At 40.4% G+C, this 17342-nt stretch overlaps 1 long non-coding RNA gene across 1 annotated transcript; it reads left to right on the plus strand.

The window, feature by feature from the left end:
- Positions 1-659: 659 nt before the first annotated feature.
- Positions 660-15774, plus strand: LOC144587061 (uncharacterized). Its single transcript, XR_013542228.1, has 2 exons — positions 660-749; positions 1024-15774. It is a non-coding gene; the product is annotated as an uncharacterized LOC144587061 (long non-coding RNA).
- The last annotated feature ends 1568 nt before the right edge of the window (positions 15775-17342 follow it).

A 17342-nucleotide genomic window follows, 5' to 3' on the forward strand; every position in this document is an offset into this window, starting at 1 on the left:
CCTGAAAAATCATACTAGGGCTTATTTTCAGGTTAAGTCTTATTTTCGGGGAAACAGGGTAGAGAACAGCAATCTTTTCTCTAGCTTGTGTTGCAGTCCTTGTTTTTTGTTTCACTCTTCCGTGCCATTATCATATAAGGTATTATTGTTACTCCTACAAGTGCATGGTAGATCACACTGCTGTTCTGTTATGGCCATCTGATCTGTATAGATGGAAAGTATGGATAAGATATCATTGCACCTGCATTCCTGATCATGCAACATTCTAACTCTCTCATTCACTTCAGGAGGCATAAGCTCTCCCTGCACCCCCATCAGGGGTTGTAACTGATTTCTAATGTCTTATGATACCTTCGGCATGATTATTTTGCATCCATATACATTTTTTTAAAAAAACTGCTTGCACATCTGTATCATCTTTTGTCTCTCTTCTAGCGATGTAATGCCTATTGTTTGGCAATGAGCTGGCTACCTCAACTTCCATCATTCAAAACCCCAAGCCTAAAACTACTGTTGACCTTACATAATAAATATTATTTTACCTTCTGGAGCAATCCTTTGGGAAAGCAAATAGATTGTTTTACATGACTTTTTTTTACACAGCCAGTGATTTGCAGAGAGACCTACACAATCAGGTGTGCACTTGCTGCATGACAAAAGACAGCTGGGAGCAAACACATCTAAACATCATCTTATCAGCATGGCTGCTTATTTTTAATCAAGGACCAAAAATCTTTTCAAGTGGCTGTGTAAGTATATGGTCTTGCTGACTTCTTGTTTTGTCCTAATCTGAATTCAACAAGTGAGCTACTAAATTTATATCAGGAAGAGCTGTCAGAGGACAATCCCTTGGGGGGCAGACATTAAAATGTTTATTCTGGAGAGTACATGACTGACTATAACTCAAATTGCCATGGCAGCGGGTGTCACTGTGGGCCTTTTGGAAACAGTCTTGCATGATGTTTTAAAAAAAAGCCTGCTTGCTTTAGCAGAGGTTTGATAGGAAAATGTTTTGTTTTGCAGAAATATCAAGTGGACTCTGCCATCCGACTCCAGTGAAATGTTGCAAGGAGTGTTAACAAAATATAGCACATTTCTGGGGGTCAGTCTGATCTTATGACCATGTTTAGCTTCTGCAGTGAAAAAGCCTTTGCAGGGTTTGGCTAGAATGATAACATTTAATTACTCCTCAGTCAGAGACAACTGGAAATCAAGCCCTATGAGGAAAGATGGAAAGAACTGGGCGTGTTTAGCCTTGAGAAAAGAAGACAGAGGGGTGATATGATAGCACTTTTCAAATACTTGAAAGGCTGTCATACAGAAGAGGAGCAAGATCTGTTCTCAATCAACCCAGGGTGCAAGACATGCAACAATGGGCTCAAGTTACAGGAAGCCAGATTTTGACAAATGTCAGGACAAACTTCCTAACTCTTAAAGCAGCATGGCAGTGGAACCAATTACCTTGAGACATCATGAGTCTCCAACACTGGAGGCATTCAAGATAAATTTAGACAACTACCTGGCAGATATCCTTTGATTTGTATTCCTGCACTGAGCAGGGGGCTGGGTTTGATGGCCTTATAGTCCCCTTCCAACTTCACTATTCTATGATTCTACGAACTACATTTTTTCCAAGCTTGCCTTTTTCTGCACCTAATGCTGCACTTTGAGGATAAACTATCAGAGCCATTCAAAAGGGAAACCATTTGTGATTGTACACTGTTTTCAATTGGTTTTCTCTCATTTGGATTATTAATTGGAGTTAGATCAAGCTTGTTTAAATAAATGAGATTTAAATTTGTAAAGAGCAGAGAATGTGCACTGTTTTCATTGGATCTACTCTAACTATACGTAAACTGGATCCAAATCTCACAATTTATTTTATTTCATATGAACTATTTTTACCTCACTTTGCCACAGTTTCCTTGAATAAGACCTTAAAAACAAAAATTAAAAGACTTAGTTATTTTTAAAGTATAGTAATATAGCAGTAATTAAAAACCAGGCAGTTAAGGACCATATATGCAAAAATTTAGGAAAATGGTATTCACCCTTTGCCTACATTGTTCTACTAAACTAGATAAATTGGGCTAGATAATAATCTTCCTGTATCTTCCTGCTTCGTAATCCTATGATATTTTGACTGAGATCTGGATTTAGCAAAAGTTGATTTTTTGGACTGTTCTGCTAGCATAAACTCCATATTGGCAGTGGATTTCTAATATTTAAAGTCCTCTAAGAAACTTTTGATGTTACAGTTTTGTTTTGGGAATTTTCCAAATTATCCTCCAAAAACAATTTGTCCAAGTTTTGGTTTGGATGAGAGGAGAAATATTAAAATGGTCCTAAAGATGGATGAATACATTCCCTTGCTGGGCAAATCCACAGATACATCTCCGGGGGGACCTAAATAACTAGCCTATAATATGCATCATGCTGATTGGATAGCTCAGTCTGTTAAGTATCTGGCTGTGGGGTCAGAGGTAGTGAGTTCAATTCCCCACTGTGAGTAGAGCCAGCCTGTGTAGCCTTGGGCAAGCTGCACAGTCTCAGGAAGCCTTCCTGAAGAAGGGAATAGTTAATCACTTCTGAGTCCTTTCTACCTATGAAACCCTGAAGGGGTTGCCATAAATCAGAATTGACTTGAGAGTACATAATTATAATACTATGGTCAATATATTGCCATGGTGACTAATTGTTAGGCTGTAGTTACTTTTCAGTTTTCCTTGGCTGTGGATCATAATGTAAAATCCATCCCTGTGCAGATCACATGGAGTCTCAGACACAAAACATGAGATGGGAGGCCCTATAAATGTATTTTGTGGTGCTCCTTGTTGGTTGTCTGTCTGGCAGTATGATATTAAAGCAAGAGACTCACACTGTCCCTCAGAGTGGTGAAGCTATTCCTCGACTGATGGACAAATTGTGTATTTGTAAACCAACGGTAGTGTTCACCCTTTGTTAGGTATAAGTCATGTATTATTCATGTCTATGCTAATGTGGTCGAGAGGCGGAGCTTAGAGAGAGGTTAAAAGGCGGAGCCTGAGAGGAGGAGAGTCAGTCAAGAGTGAGTTGGTGGGAGAGAGTTAGTCAGAATCAGAGTGAGAGAGTCAGTGAGAATTAGTCAGAAGAGACAGAGATGAGTTAGAGACCGGTTAAGATTAATAGATAGAGAAGGTGGAAATTATATGGCAAGAGAATAGTATGTACATCTGAAGAACTTCTGTGATTAATAAATTGGCTTCACTTTAATAAATAAGTATTGTTTGCATTCACAATACAAGTGTCTGATCAAATGTCATTTATTTTGTGGATTGAGGTAATCCACTGGTGGCAGTGAAAGGAAAACATGACTGGAACCTTTGTGAGGGCACAAAACGTAGGTGCCTCAAGGAGGTGAATGTCACACCAACTAAATATTGTAAAATGGCAATGAGATGTCAATGACCTCTTTCCAAGATTAAGCTTGGAAAAATTACATCTGTGGACCATAATTCCCAGAAGCTCCCAGTTAGCATGGCCACAGCAGCGTGTAGGTGCCAAGCAGACATTTTTGAGGATTAAACAAACAGGGTAGCACCAAAGTGAAGGTATTGTCTCTAGCTGTAGAACACATTAACAACTAAAGGTGGAGGGCACCTTCCAATGGGGAAAGAATTACGATACTGATAATGGTCTGAGTCTGGTCTAGAACACTTGCGCCTCTCCAGAAGTCACTGGATTACAATTTCTGTCTCCTATCAGCTACCTATCAATGGTTAGGGACACAGGAAGCTATACTATAGTAACAGCTGAAAGGACACAGATTACCCACCTCTGGTCTTAGTGGATGGTTATATTAATACAGGAGATGGCAGTCTTCCAGTTCACCTATTAAACTTTTCTTCCCCTTATCATCAGCTATGCACCATTCCCCCTCCTCTGGAAATGTAGGGCTCTGAGCCTATCTACAGTATGTATTCTTGTATGGAAAATATATCATAATCTTTTAATATTGTAAAGAGTTTCTGCCTCACCCTTCTTCCAAAAGACAGAGTAGAAGATGTTTCTTCTTCTCATTTGATGTTCAAAACAACACTTTGGATTAGCCTGGGTCGAGTGAGTAGCTCAGATGAGTTTTTGATTCTGAAGCAATCACAGTCAAAAGTGACACATTTACCTTTAGACAGAATGCCATGGTTACCTTACAGAGCAAATGCTGGTGAAGTGGTCAGTAACAAGGAGGTGTTGTGACACAGGTATGCTTGGCAGCAGGCACCCCTACATCTCCCAAGTTATCCTGGTGCTTTTAGGTGTTGTAGAGAACACTGTCTGCTCACCTATGTTGAAGTAACACTACCCTTTAGGCAGCTAAATTGTCAGGCCATCCCTAAACTGGGCATATGAACCTGATTCAGCTTCCAGTTTGCTCTCTTGAAGTAGTGATAAATCTCTCATGGTTTGTATTCACTGGCTGGAATTCAGTAGCAAGCCACAACTAGAGTAAGACCACAGAATTAATGAAACTTACAGAAGTGTTGTTACCAAATCCCTATTCTAGTTGCAACTTACTACTGGATTTCAGCCATAATTTGGTTCTACTTGGTTACATAATTTGATCTAATCTCCTCATTAGGGGAGAAAAACTGTCTGTGCCTGGTAAGATATAACCTTCAGTAATAAACAGGGAGCTAAAGATTGCTTTGGCACATGTACAAAAAACCTCTTGTCTAAAATTGCAATCCAAGAGAGGAAGCTGAAAATAAATAATTAAATAACTGTCCCTTTTCTGCTCTAATGGTAAATACTTGACGCCAAGAACACTGAAAAGTAAGAAGTATGCTATATTTTAGAAAGTTGAACTTATGTCAAAATTATAGATTTTTTGAAAGCTTTCCCTCAGCTACTTAAATACTTCTGCTGTACATAGAATAGAATCAATCTGCGGCATTTATGTGCCAGCTCTCCCTGTAATGATGTTTCTTAGCATTTCCCAAGGGCAAAGTGGTCTTCCTTTAAATATCTGACAGCTGAACAGTCTTATCACACAAAGGATTGTACTGTGGAGAAGAAAATTATGCATTTAACATGAACATGATATAGCAGGTACAATGTAGCAGAAAATGCTGTACAGTATTGAAAGGAACGTACTGTGAAAAACAGCTACAGGCACCAGTTCGTTTCAGACTAAATAGACCTATTGTTAAATAACTGAGTGTCATTAGAAGACGGGTACATTACACAGCTGTCTCTGAAAGGATACAGAAGAGGGTGCTAAGATTGGCCTTTGTTGATTAAAAGTAACGGTTAGAACAGAAACCATCATATCTATTCTACACAATCAGTGTGGAAATGGGAAATATTTTTGACAATTTTCAGAACACAGGCCGTGGAATTCTGGAAGTTGTAGTCCCATAATATAACTGCTTGTCATCTCTGGACCCCTGTATCTACCTGCGAGACAGGCTGTAGCTGTGCTAACAAATGCACAGAGTTGTATTTACTCAGATGTTAATTCTAATCTAGTGCCAACAAAATTGACCTCTTAGCATGACTGGCATACATTTTCACTTGTCGGTCCTTCTCTTTTTTATGCATTAACCCCGTTGTTCCCCCCCACTGTTGTCTCTTCATTGTCTCCCACACTTATTGTTGCTTGTTATCAGTGGTTCTTAACCAGTTGTACTCATATCACCAGGGTATGCAGAACTGCAGTAGGTGGGGTGCAGGGTTCTCACAATTACTAAGAAAACATTGGCCTTCACATCCCATGATACTCTCAGTCTAGTGGACAGAATGAGAGACAAAGACTCAGGATATCCTGCTTAGCCATGGAAACTCACTGGTGTGAGTGGGTGGTGCTGGCAGAACCACTCCTTAAACATCTCACCTATTTGAAAACCCTATCAATGTTGCTACAAAGTCAGTTCTGACTTTGACAGCACACAACATACAAAACCCCATTTCTCCCTGCAACTACTTATGCCATGCATTTTAAATGGATTATCTTTGTCTCCTCAGAGTAAACTGTAAACTATTGCAAACATATTCTCGACAATATTGTTAAAACGATTAATTGGGATAATGATGTTTCAGTCACTACTGTACCACTGATAAGTAAAATAATAATATAATAACAAAGAGCTTGTAAATATATAAATACCCTTTTCGGGAATAGCATTTTGTTTCTAGCGCAATGAGGACTACGTTCTTGGAATGTGAGTTACAAAAAATAAAGATCCACTCATGCACGTTACTTTGCAAAATACAATGGATAGTGCAGGTTCACTGAAATTATCAGCCGGTCATGTTTTTCCATTATTATCAGTTATATTTTTTCTATTATTAACCAGCTTTTGGTCAATAATAAGACAAACAGTCAGTAAGTAAGGCAAACAGCTTGCAACCTTATTTATATTGTCAGAGTTCAAATGATGTCAGTTGAACTAAATTGTTTGGCAAAATATTTCAAAAAGAAAAAAAAGTTCCACTTCTCATTGGCTAGAATCCCATCACCTTACATGACTGTGTAAAGCTAAATGTGCAATCAATTCTACCCCTTCAGCTGCCACTCAGCCACTGCCCCGCCCTGAGCCCACAGGCTGGATAAACAATGGCATGTTCGGTCACATGCCCAGCGGTGCGATGAAAGGAAGGCCAGAGGGGAAAACCATGTGTGCAATTCCCCTTATGCACGCAGCTTCCCCCGATAGGATTTTGGCCATTATTTCTAAGACAGTTTAATTTCTTTTAACATTTTTGAAGTCCTCATTTGCTGGGCATAATCCAATTAGAACAAAGGCCACGTCAAGTACCTGGGGAAATTGCTATCAGAGCCCCACAACTAATTAACTTGCTCTCTCATATTAAATGTCATTTCCTCAGCCACATGTATCCTATGATGTAATTTGGTCTTAATATATAGATTCTGCTACCTTCCTTTTAGCATGGAGGTTGCATGGCATAATCTGCTTGGAAACAACCATACTGACAAGAACAACTTATTTTTCTTCTGTCTTATTTTTTACACTTCATTTACACAAAAAATCATCAATGTGATGTACAACAATTTAGGCAAAATATCAGAAAAAAGTAAGATAACGAGGTTAAAGCAAAAAAGCAACAATAAAAACACGATACACATAAAATAACATTAAAACTAGGATTATTTAAAAGCAGATTTTTTCAACTGCACAAATCCCCTGTCGACCCTGCCCCCACCCCAATGGATTATTTCAGCTGAGGGGTTGCTTTAGTGCTGTATCTGTTACACTGCAGCCAATATGCCCTGCAGCCTTTCTCTGATGATAATAATGAAAAAGAAGAGGAGATTCTGTTCAGAAAGAAGTTATTTTAATATTATTCAGGCAGTCTGTTCTGAGAATGCAAACCAATAACTTCTTATAACAACCCTTATATCAGCTATGTTACTCAACATTGGCTGTCATTTAAATTCTTAATTAAGAGATGTATAATATATATAATTTATCCTCTATTTCTCCAGCTTCTCAGTTTTTCCCACCTGTACATTTTGTGTCCAACTACATGCTTTAAAAGACCAGATTTAAAGCAATGTTATCAACTTACTATGTGAAACTAAAAATATGTGCCTTAATTCTTTATTGGAAAGTTGAAAGAGTAAGAATATGACTCCAAAGGGAGAGCATTCCACTAATCCCTTTTGTCCAACAAAGAGGCCTCTTTGTCCAATGACATCCTCAGAGGGGCTTCATTTGTAGATGCTAGGAACAGGATGGAGTGGATCAGCTCATTATCTGTACAAAACAGCAAATCCTGACCTTCTTTCACTGTTGGGAAGTGCAGAAAAAGACGTTTTGAGGACTCTTTGCTCCTTTATTATTCATTCATTCATTCATTCACTCACTCACTCACTCACGCACGCACGCACGCACACACGCACGCACACATGCACGCACGCACGCACGCACGCACGCACGCATACATACATACATACATACATACATACATACATACATACATACATACATACATACATACATACATACATACATACACTGCCTTTCTCCTTAGTAAGGAGCCATGGCAATGTACATCATTAAAAGACAATATTTAAAATCTGAAAACACTAAGTTTACAAATAGTACAAAGAATCAAACAAATATTTCCAGGAAATGCACCTGTGAAGATAGTGGACCAAGACAAAGCCTTCCCTGATGATCAAAACACCCAGACAGACTCACAAAAGGAGATATGATCCTTGAGTTAGCTTTGTTACCCAAGCCATTTAGGACTTTGTAGGTTAAAACCAGCACTTTGAACTGAGCCCAGAGATGGAGTGGCAGCCAGTGGAACTGCTGTACCGGGGGGGGCAGGGAGGAAGGGGCAGCACAGAATTATGTGATCTGTGTAACCAGCCTGGTTAACAATTTGATGGCTGATGCTTTGGAGGATTTTCCTAAGGCAGTCCATGTAGAATGCATTACAGTAATCCAGCTGGGATTCAGTAATCATAAAATCCCCATGTATGTTTGTGTGTGCGCATGTACATGTCCACACACTCATGTACACACACAAGCAGATCCAAAGATGGTATTTGAGGATATTCAGATAGAAGCTTCTGAGACAAATAAGGGCTCTCATCCCATCCTGGGCCAGCTATATGGTTAGAGTTTAGCTGTAGCCTCAGGTAGCTGATGTGGGTTGTAACAGAAGGGCACAAATAGTTAACTGTTTTGGATTTTTAAATTGTCTGTTTATTCATCAGAAGATGCACATGTCAGATTTTCTGCTTTGGGTCCCGAAATAATTTGTCTTCAGGATTAGGGTGAGAGGGGCAGGTGCTTGTTGTTTTGCCAGCCAGAGGCAGTATGTCTTGGGCTAGTCTTGTTACAGGGCTGAATTCAAACCATGTGAATTAGCTTTATGCCATTGATTGTCCCTATATCAAATCTTGATAGAAAAATGAATGAAAAAGGTTTTGTCCTGCTTCTCGCATGGTCACCTGGAAAGCCATAAGTCGGAGATCATTGTTCCCATTCTTCCCACCATTTCAGGCATCTGCTGCCTGTGTTGCTAATAACATAGAGGAAGACCTGGAATGGCTCCTCGCTGTGAATGGTGTCATTCTGCAGGAAACCTCTTCCCGCCCCCTCTCATTCTCTATGGCAATCTGGCTCTTCACGCTGTGTTTTCTTTGAATTATTGGCATTACGTCTCAGCTGTTTCAGATTCTTAGCAGTGGCATTTTCCTACCTTGCATGGATGACAGCACCGATAACTTTATGCAATTTAGTGGAAGGGGCTGAGCTCACTTTGCTGAAAGGGAAAGATGTGCTTCTGCCTGTTGTGTTAGAACAGGGCTGGGAAGATTTCAGGCTCCTCTCAGGACCGGAGACCCAACCACCAGAGTCGGATGCAAATGCTGATGGTGGAGAAATTTGTTCAGCTTCTGTTTTAATGTGAGATTAACTGATTTGCAGGTTTTGGAATTCAGTGTGGGCCTTTATCTGAGGTCAAATCTGCCACAATTCCAAGACTGAAAACATTTGTACTTTATCTCACAAAGTATGAATTCCAAGAAAAATGGGTACTCTATGAAGCATTGCAAGATGAATAGAGGACATTTGGCTTCATGAACTCTTGCATACCTGCTTGAATTTGTTTCCCTGCAGCCTGCATAGTGTGTTTTCTGTAGCAGTCAGTGCCACTTTTCAATCTAGCTGTAATTTACAGAAAGCAGCCATTGCACTGGGAGGAAAGGAAGTCTCTAGAAGCACAAGAAAGTCCTTCAACTATTGATCACGAGTGATCTCCAGTGAATCAACTCAGATTACGTACTTGAATCACAAAGCTTCTGTACCACCCTTTGGGCATGGAGCAAAGCTGTAGTGGACTTAGCTCTTTGCTGTTAGTTAAGAAAGTGTGAAAATATTGAGGGGAAAAATGTTTTGATTCCTGTCCAAAACATGCTGATCTTGTCTTCTGTTTTATGTATTCACCATGTGGGATACTGAAGGAAAATCTGTGTCAGCCTGATTCATTGCAGATGGTGGGCGATAAATCGTCAACATTCAGTTCCCATCATGTCTCTGTGTTCTGGCACATTTTAGTATCACAAAGGAAGACTATTGCCAGTGCAAACTCACTAACCAAAGAAATTATTAAGCAAGCAAGCAAGAAAATGAATGAATGAATGAATGAATGAATAAATAAATAAATAAATAAATAAAACAAAAGCAAAAAGTGTGCTGCTTATATACCGACCCATAGCACTTCAAGCACTCTCTGAGCGGTTTACAAGTTAATTATGCAGGCTCCACATTGCTCCCACCCCCAGTGAGTCATTTGTCTGGCATCTAAGCTTTGTTTTCAATATACAGGAATTAAAGTATTCCTTTTCTGTGCCTATAAATGTGAGAACATAATTTTCATCTGTGTTGTTCCCTTACAGATTCCCCCACACATTGAATCAGCAAGATTTTCTGACTCCCAATTGTTACCACTTCCTAACAGAACCATGGACAGCAATCCACTGTTTTCCGTTGCACCACCAATGGTGGTCTTACTAAGTGCTACAGAGAAACATTTGTTAAAGTTTAAAGCGTTGCCATACTAATGTAAAACACATTTTTAAAAAACTCATATACATTATTTTAATTGCCAGCTCCCTGCTGTAGGCAGGCACTGAATGAATTTTCCATACAAGTCCCCTCTCTCCTGCATTCTTACCTCCTGTAGCAGGAACAATCTGAGTCTAGAAGGCCAGATGACAGAGAGGGAAGACAGGGACTGGCAGAAAACTGTTCGGACTACCCTCCTGCAAAAGCAGAGAGTCCAGGGCTGTAATCCAATGGGACGATGGGGCTTCCTCCCATGACAGCAGTGGCAGAAAAAGGCACAAGCCGGGCAGAAAAGAACCAATTGCAGTGTCTGTCTACAAAGAGAACCCTCCTTGGGAGTAGAGGCTTCTGCATGAATAAGGGCAGGAGACTCAGATGAAGGCTGAAGAAACTACTGGGAACATCATTTGCTGGTACATGGAATGTCAACTACAATATTCTGTTCTTTGAACCACTGCTTGCCTCACCTCCTAGTGAACAATTCACTTTGTACTTTTGTTTTCTCTTGCCTGGTCGGTTTCCTGCTTGATGGATCTCTTGGCAGCTTCACTTTGATGCTCCTTGGTTCCTCTTCTGAATCCTCCCTGTTCCAACTGATATATACTAGTAAGACTGTGATTTGTGACATAATCCAGCTTGTACTTTGATGAGTGTTTTGTTTCTTCCATTGAACTTTCAGCTCTTGTCTCACTGTGTACTAATCCTGTCTGTCTCCCTGGACTCTTCCTTTCTGTCACCCTTGAGAGACTATAGAGGGATCCAGCAATGTACCTCTCTTGTTCAAAGCTGGGTGAACCAATCAAAGCTCCTGGCTAATAAAGTCTCAGACGCAGAGAAAGATGAAGTAAGAACTGTAAAGCTAACCATAGTAGACAATCAGGCAGGGGGAGCCAAAGCTGTAGTCCAAGTAGCAGTCCAAATGGCCAAACAAGGTCCAGTCCCCTAGGAACAAGACAGAGACTGTCAGACAAATTGCTTCCAGCAGCTTCCAAATCCAACTGATGGAGTATCACTGTGCTGCTGACTCCCACAGTTTCCACACAATGAGATGGAATGCTTGTGAGTCATGCCATGGGACAGAAGGAGGAAGTCTTTAAATCTAAAGGAGGAAATCTAAAAATCTCCCACTCCTGGTGATATCATCATCCTTCCACAGGCATACCTTATGCAATTGGATTTGGGGCTTTACTTGGTTTTGCACCTTGTTAGAAAAATATGCTGACTTGGAGCTGGTTCTAGGGTCTGCAGCATCTGATCAGCCTCCCTCTTCTGTGCTTCTTCATGAGTTCTGCCTTGAATATGACAAGCAGGAAGAACCATAATTGCACTGCCATTTGCAGTTTTGTAATTTGTGAAAAAGATACAACACTTTGGTGCCCCAGAAGGACTTGGTCTCTTCACTCTCAGCCTCAACGGGGTGTGTCTCTCTGCAGCAAAGACATAACAAACAAGATAATGGAGTGAATTGCTGGTTCTACTGGAAACAGAACTAGCAACTCATCCCACCTTCTTCTTTGTCAGTCATGACTGAAATAGTAGCCTGCATCGGCTAATTGTCTGGCAGTTCTGTAAAAATGACTTCTTTGGATTACAACTTATATAAAAACACCCTTGGAAACACATGGTGGATCCAGGGATACTCTTTGTCCATCCCTGCCCTAAGGCAAAGTTCTAGACCCTTTATTGGGTTTCCCAAAGCAATTCTTATCATTTTTTAATATGTGACCAAAATTTCGTTTCCATTACAAATTTACAAGGGCTGCAATTAGGAATGTAGACCATGTTGTTCATGCCAACAACGTGGGCTGCTGGTCTCTGCAACACAATTGTTATCCTTTGGCTTCTGCTACCTCCTCTGCATGTTTGATGGGATGACATGTAAGTGGCACAGGAAGATCCTGTAAAAGTGTCATTTGCAAAGATCATGGTCAAAGGTATTTCCCGATTTTCCTATAGCATGGCAGTATTCACTGCCTTGGCCTCCCTGATTCAAAGTGATGAGAAGTCCACACTTTCACTGCCAAGCACTAAGAACACGATGCTTCACAACATACCCTATACGTGCATCTGGCAGCTTTCCAGATGTAAGAGGAATAGGACAAAATTTATGACTCTGGACTTGTAACTGGAACTATTTGAGCAGTAGGAAGAATTGTTGAGAGAGTTCTTTACCAAGAAAATGCAGGCAATCTGTTCAAGCTGTTGTTGGCCGCTGGATAACGTTTTCACATCAGTTTTCCAATATTAGTCAAACCAGTGTACAGACAGTCTCCTGGAAGAACCTAGTCATTTACTGGGGTCATAAACACTCTGCAACAACTCCTGTAAATAATTCACAAATGACCAAGTTACATCAAGTTAATGAAACCTCTCCAACACAACTGGGCCACACAAGCAAAGGAAGGGCAGGGTTTACCGACAAGTGGAAGTTTCTAAGGTTTGCAGGTTTTATTACCTGCTTTGCTGTAGACATTACACTTGGAAACTTCTGTGCCATCCAGTTCTTGTCTGTCAGGTGATTCTGAGACCAATTTGCCTAGCCTTTGTCGTGAAAGTTTTGTAAGAACACAGTTAAGAGTTTGCAGGTACCAACAGCAGTGAGAACATTATTAGACCAAATGTTTATATATCAGCCCGTGACTTACATTACTGGTTTTCAAACTTGGAAACCCAGATGTTCTTTCATTACACCTCCGGAAGTGCCGAGCACTGGCTGTGCTGTAGTTCAAGAACATTTGGTCCCAATGTTTCAGAACCACTGACTTGCATATACATTTATTTGACTAGAAAGAAGAAAAAGTAGCATCTTATTCACATTATTATTTCTCTCCATCATGGTTTGTAGACCCAAAATAAAAGACATTATTTGACAGAGCTGTGATAGACATGACGTTATTCATTCTGTATGTTTTCACATGAAACTTCCCTAAGCACTGACAAAGAGGAAAAGATTATCTAATTTTAACAGCAAACATTAGATATATACTGTAGATATCTATTAAACGGGGAAACAAATGTTTTACTGTTGTTCTCCTAGTTTTACCATTATTGGAGAACAGACGATTCATTAAGTGCCTTAGGGAATGGGTTATGACAGAATGATTGAGCATAAAGTCTTTCCCCTTACAGATTGTTGCTGTCAGCTATTTTTTGCCATCAGACTAGCCTACTGCTGAGCTGTTGGCCTGCTGGGCACTAACAAACAAGGGAATGAAACAAGAGGCCTTTTGAACAAGCTTCTGGCTCCTTTCACAACTTTAGTACAATGTTATGCTTCCTTACAGTGGTGCTGGAAGGGCTTTGGCTGAGTCAACAGTTATTGCTCTTTATTGGTCAGCTTCTCAGAGAAACTCGTGTTCCAAATGAGGTGAGGAAACCAATTTAAAGGACAGAATCCTCCTCCTCCTCCTCCTTTCTTGACAATCTGGGTAAGTAACAATCAACATGAAAATGTAGTCAAAATCAGAAGTCTAAAATCACAAATTACACACTCCTAAAATTTCTACAGACATTTGGATCCCACTTTACAAGGTGGGAGGGAGGCCTCTGTTTTTGCTTTTTGACAATCTCCAGCCCCTGGATTGATTGTTTTCTTTTTAGCCATATTAACAAAATACACTGCAGCGACATTGCATTTTCTACTGTGGCTAAATCAGATTTTGAGCTAAATTTGTTTGCTAGAGTTCTGTCTCATTTCTTATATTTCTAATTTAAGCTTCTCTTCTGTTTTTCCTGGAAGGGCTCTTTGTTTTGTGTTTAGATAGCCATTTTACTCTGAGTTGTTTAAAAGCTCTGGCCAAATATGATGCTATTTGGGCATGACTGAGAGATGGATGACTGGAAAATTGAAGCTCCCTGGAGTTACATACAAAAGACTCTCGAGTAATTCCCAAGTGCCGCTATTGTATGGCTAAATGGGCCAGTCTACCTGGTAAGATACACACATACTATTTCCAAAAAAAAATGCTTGATGGATCTATTTCTGTACATAGCTCAGACAGATAGGTTGTGCATTTCTGCTTGCTAAGAGACCATTGATATGAATGAAACTGCAAATGTCACATTACCTGTAAGTTGACACTTCTGTGTAAAACTCATCCTTGTGTATGCAGCATTAGAGAAGGGTTAAACTGAATATATAAGGAGGGAAAGTGTGCTAGATTTGTCTCTCCCTTCTTCACTCTCTTCATATGGCAAATGGAAGCCTGAAAAAGGAAAGCCTCCATAAAACTGGATTTTTTCCACTCAACCTGGAAAATTGACTTTTTAGGGTCCCCAGTTCCACAAAGAGGCTCCACAGATAGTATAGGTTTTCCTCTTCAAACAGCCTCCATACTGACGGAGAGGGTGGAGCTAACATTCTCCCTCTGCAGGAGTATACCAGATACCTTGCAGTTTTGGCTTGGTATATATTGGAGCCACAAAATGCAGCATTCACACCAGAATCAAAGAACATGAGAGCCACTTTAGACTAAAACAACCGGAAAAATGGGCAGTAGCTTGAAACAAGCTGGACATGAAATTCTGTTTCAAAACACAGAAGCACTGGACAACACCAGCAATCATTATGTTAGACTGCACAGGGAAGCCATTGAAATCCACAAACACCAGCAGAGCTTAAACAAAAAAGAAGAAAGTCTAAAACTCAACAAAGTCTGGCTCCCAGTACTGAAAAACACAGCCTGCAAAGGTCAACGAACTCTACCCAGCCACAAAGACCGGTGATCACTGCAGACAAAAGACCAGCTAATGGCCAGCTAATCACAGTGACAGATCATCTTTCCCCCTTATCACAACAATACACCCACAACAAAAAACGCGCTGGTCACCATAATCACCCAATCTCCTGAAAAGGACAAAAAACGGATCCCACAGCTATAAATACTCAACTATCTCACAAACTGCACCAGAGCACAGACAGAGTTCTGACTCCTGTCCTCTGAATATGCCAGCCACAGAGACTGGTGAAACGTTAGGAAGAAAAACCTCAAGAACACAGCCAAACAGCCCAAAAAACCTACAACAACCATTCTACCTCTTCCTTGTGCATTCTGATTAGCTCATTCCTGAATGCCTCAATAGGGCTTAACAATGTTAGAAAATAGAGGAACACGGGTTTGATGTAGGAAATCAATTCTGTAGATTTCCATGAAAAGTCTGTTGTGAAGGAAAGGTTTGGATTATTTCCTTGTACACACTTGAGGCAAAAGCCCATTAAATTGGTATGTTTACTGAAATAATATGGAAGGATAATTCTTGTTTAGGATTCCTTCCAGCCAGCCAGCCAGCTTTGCCCTCCTCTAGCACAGTGGAATCCAGGTGTTCTTGGACTGCAACTCCCAGCAACCCCGGCCAGCACAGCTTGTGATGAAGGCTTCTGAGAGTTGCAGTCCAAGAACACCTGGGGTTGCTCAAGGTTGGGAACCACTGGCCAGGCACATTCTGTTCCAGTGGCCCTTTCTCCCCTTGTTTGAAATTCCTGCTTCTAAAAATCAACCAGCATTCTATGGTGCTCAGTCCTCATTTTGAGTATGGTTTGATTGTGAACCTATCACTTACGAATTCCCTCTCAAAGATTCTTGGCACTTCTACAAACCTTGGGATCCCCTCTTGTGTATGGGCAATGCTGTTTTGTCTGTAGAAGGACTGGAACTCAAGTGAATAGTGTTTGCTCTCCACTTTGTGCTTTGCTAAATGGAAGTGACTTGGCAAAAAATTTCAATGCTTACTCAGTGACAGAGGGAAAGAGAAAGAGAGCAAACACTGGAATGTAGGGAGGATTACACAGGATTGTTTTCACCGTTTGTCTTTTTGCATATCTAGAATGACATAATGCTAATGAAACACACCGTCTACCATTTTAATTGCCGTCTGTTTTTAAATGTAACTTTAACTTAATTTTCACTTTTTATTCCGTTTGTGTTATTTTACATTATTGACATCATTATAAACTGCCCAGAGTTACCATCGGTCAGATGGGTGGTATAGAAATCAGATAGATAGATAGATAGATAGATAGATAGATAGATAGATAGATAGATAGATAGATAGATAGATAGATAGATAGATAGATAGATAGATAGATAGATAGATAGATAGATAGATAGATAGATAGATAGATAGATAGATAGATAGATAGATAGATAGATAGTCAAACTTTATACATGTCTCCACACAACTGAGTCCTATTGAATTCAATGAAGTTTATTCTGAGGTCAATAGGAACTGTAGGGATGGGAGAGATCTCTGTCCTAAAGATGAAATGGCCCATCGAAGGAGGCCTGCACATGGCCCTTATCTCCAGTTCCCTGACTAAAGTTCAATATTTTCCCTTCCTCACAAGTTGCCACGAGCTCTTCCGTTGATACTATCACAATTTTAAAGAAGCCTCTGGGTTTTCAGGTTCCAGGGCACTGACTGGTGCCTCCAACAATTGCTAGGCTTCTCTGGGTTTCCAGAAGATGGTTGGGGGATAAATCTCAGTGGCATTCTGGGAGTTTGAGTTCTCCCTCTTGGGCATCCATCCCCTGTTCACTCCCAACCAGTGCCAGGGCTCACTCACTGTAAGTGTAAGAATGTTGCATGTATAATACAGTATTTGTTTCGAAGAAAGTGCAGGAAATCCTCTTTGTCTGCCCCTCTCATTCACACTGCCACATAATCTTTTCCAGGAGCCTGTCACAAGGGGCAGTCTCTTGTGACATCACAGGGCATAGGAATGTGTCTGCAAGTCTGTGCTGTGACAGACAATGGCGTCTGGGC

Source organism: Pogona vitticeps, chromosome 2 (genome assembly GCF_051106095.1).
Source record: "Pogona vitticeps strain Pit_001003342236 chromosome 2, PviZW2.1, whole genome shotgun sequence".
In the NCBI taxonomy this organism is placed as follows: Eukaryota; Metazoa; Chordata; class Lepidosauria; order Squamata; family Agamidae; genus Pogona; species Pogona vitticeps.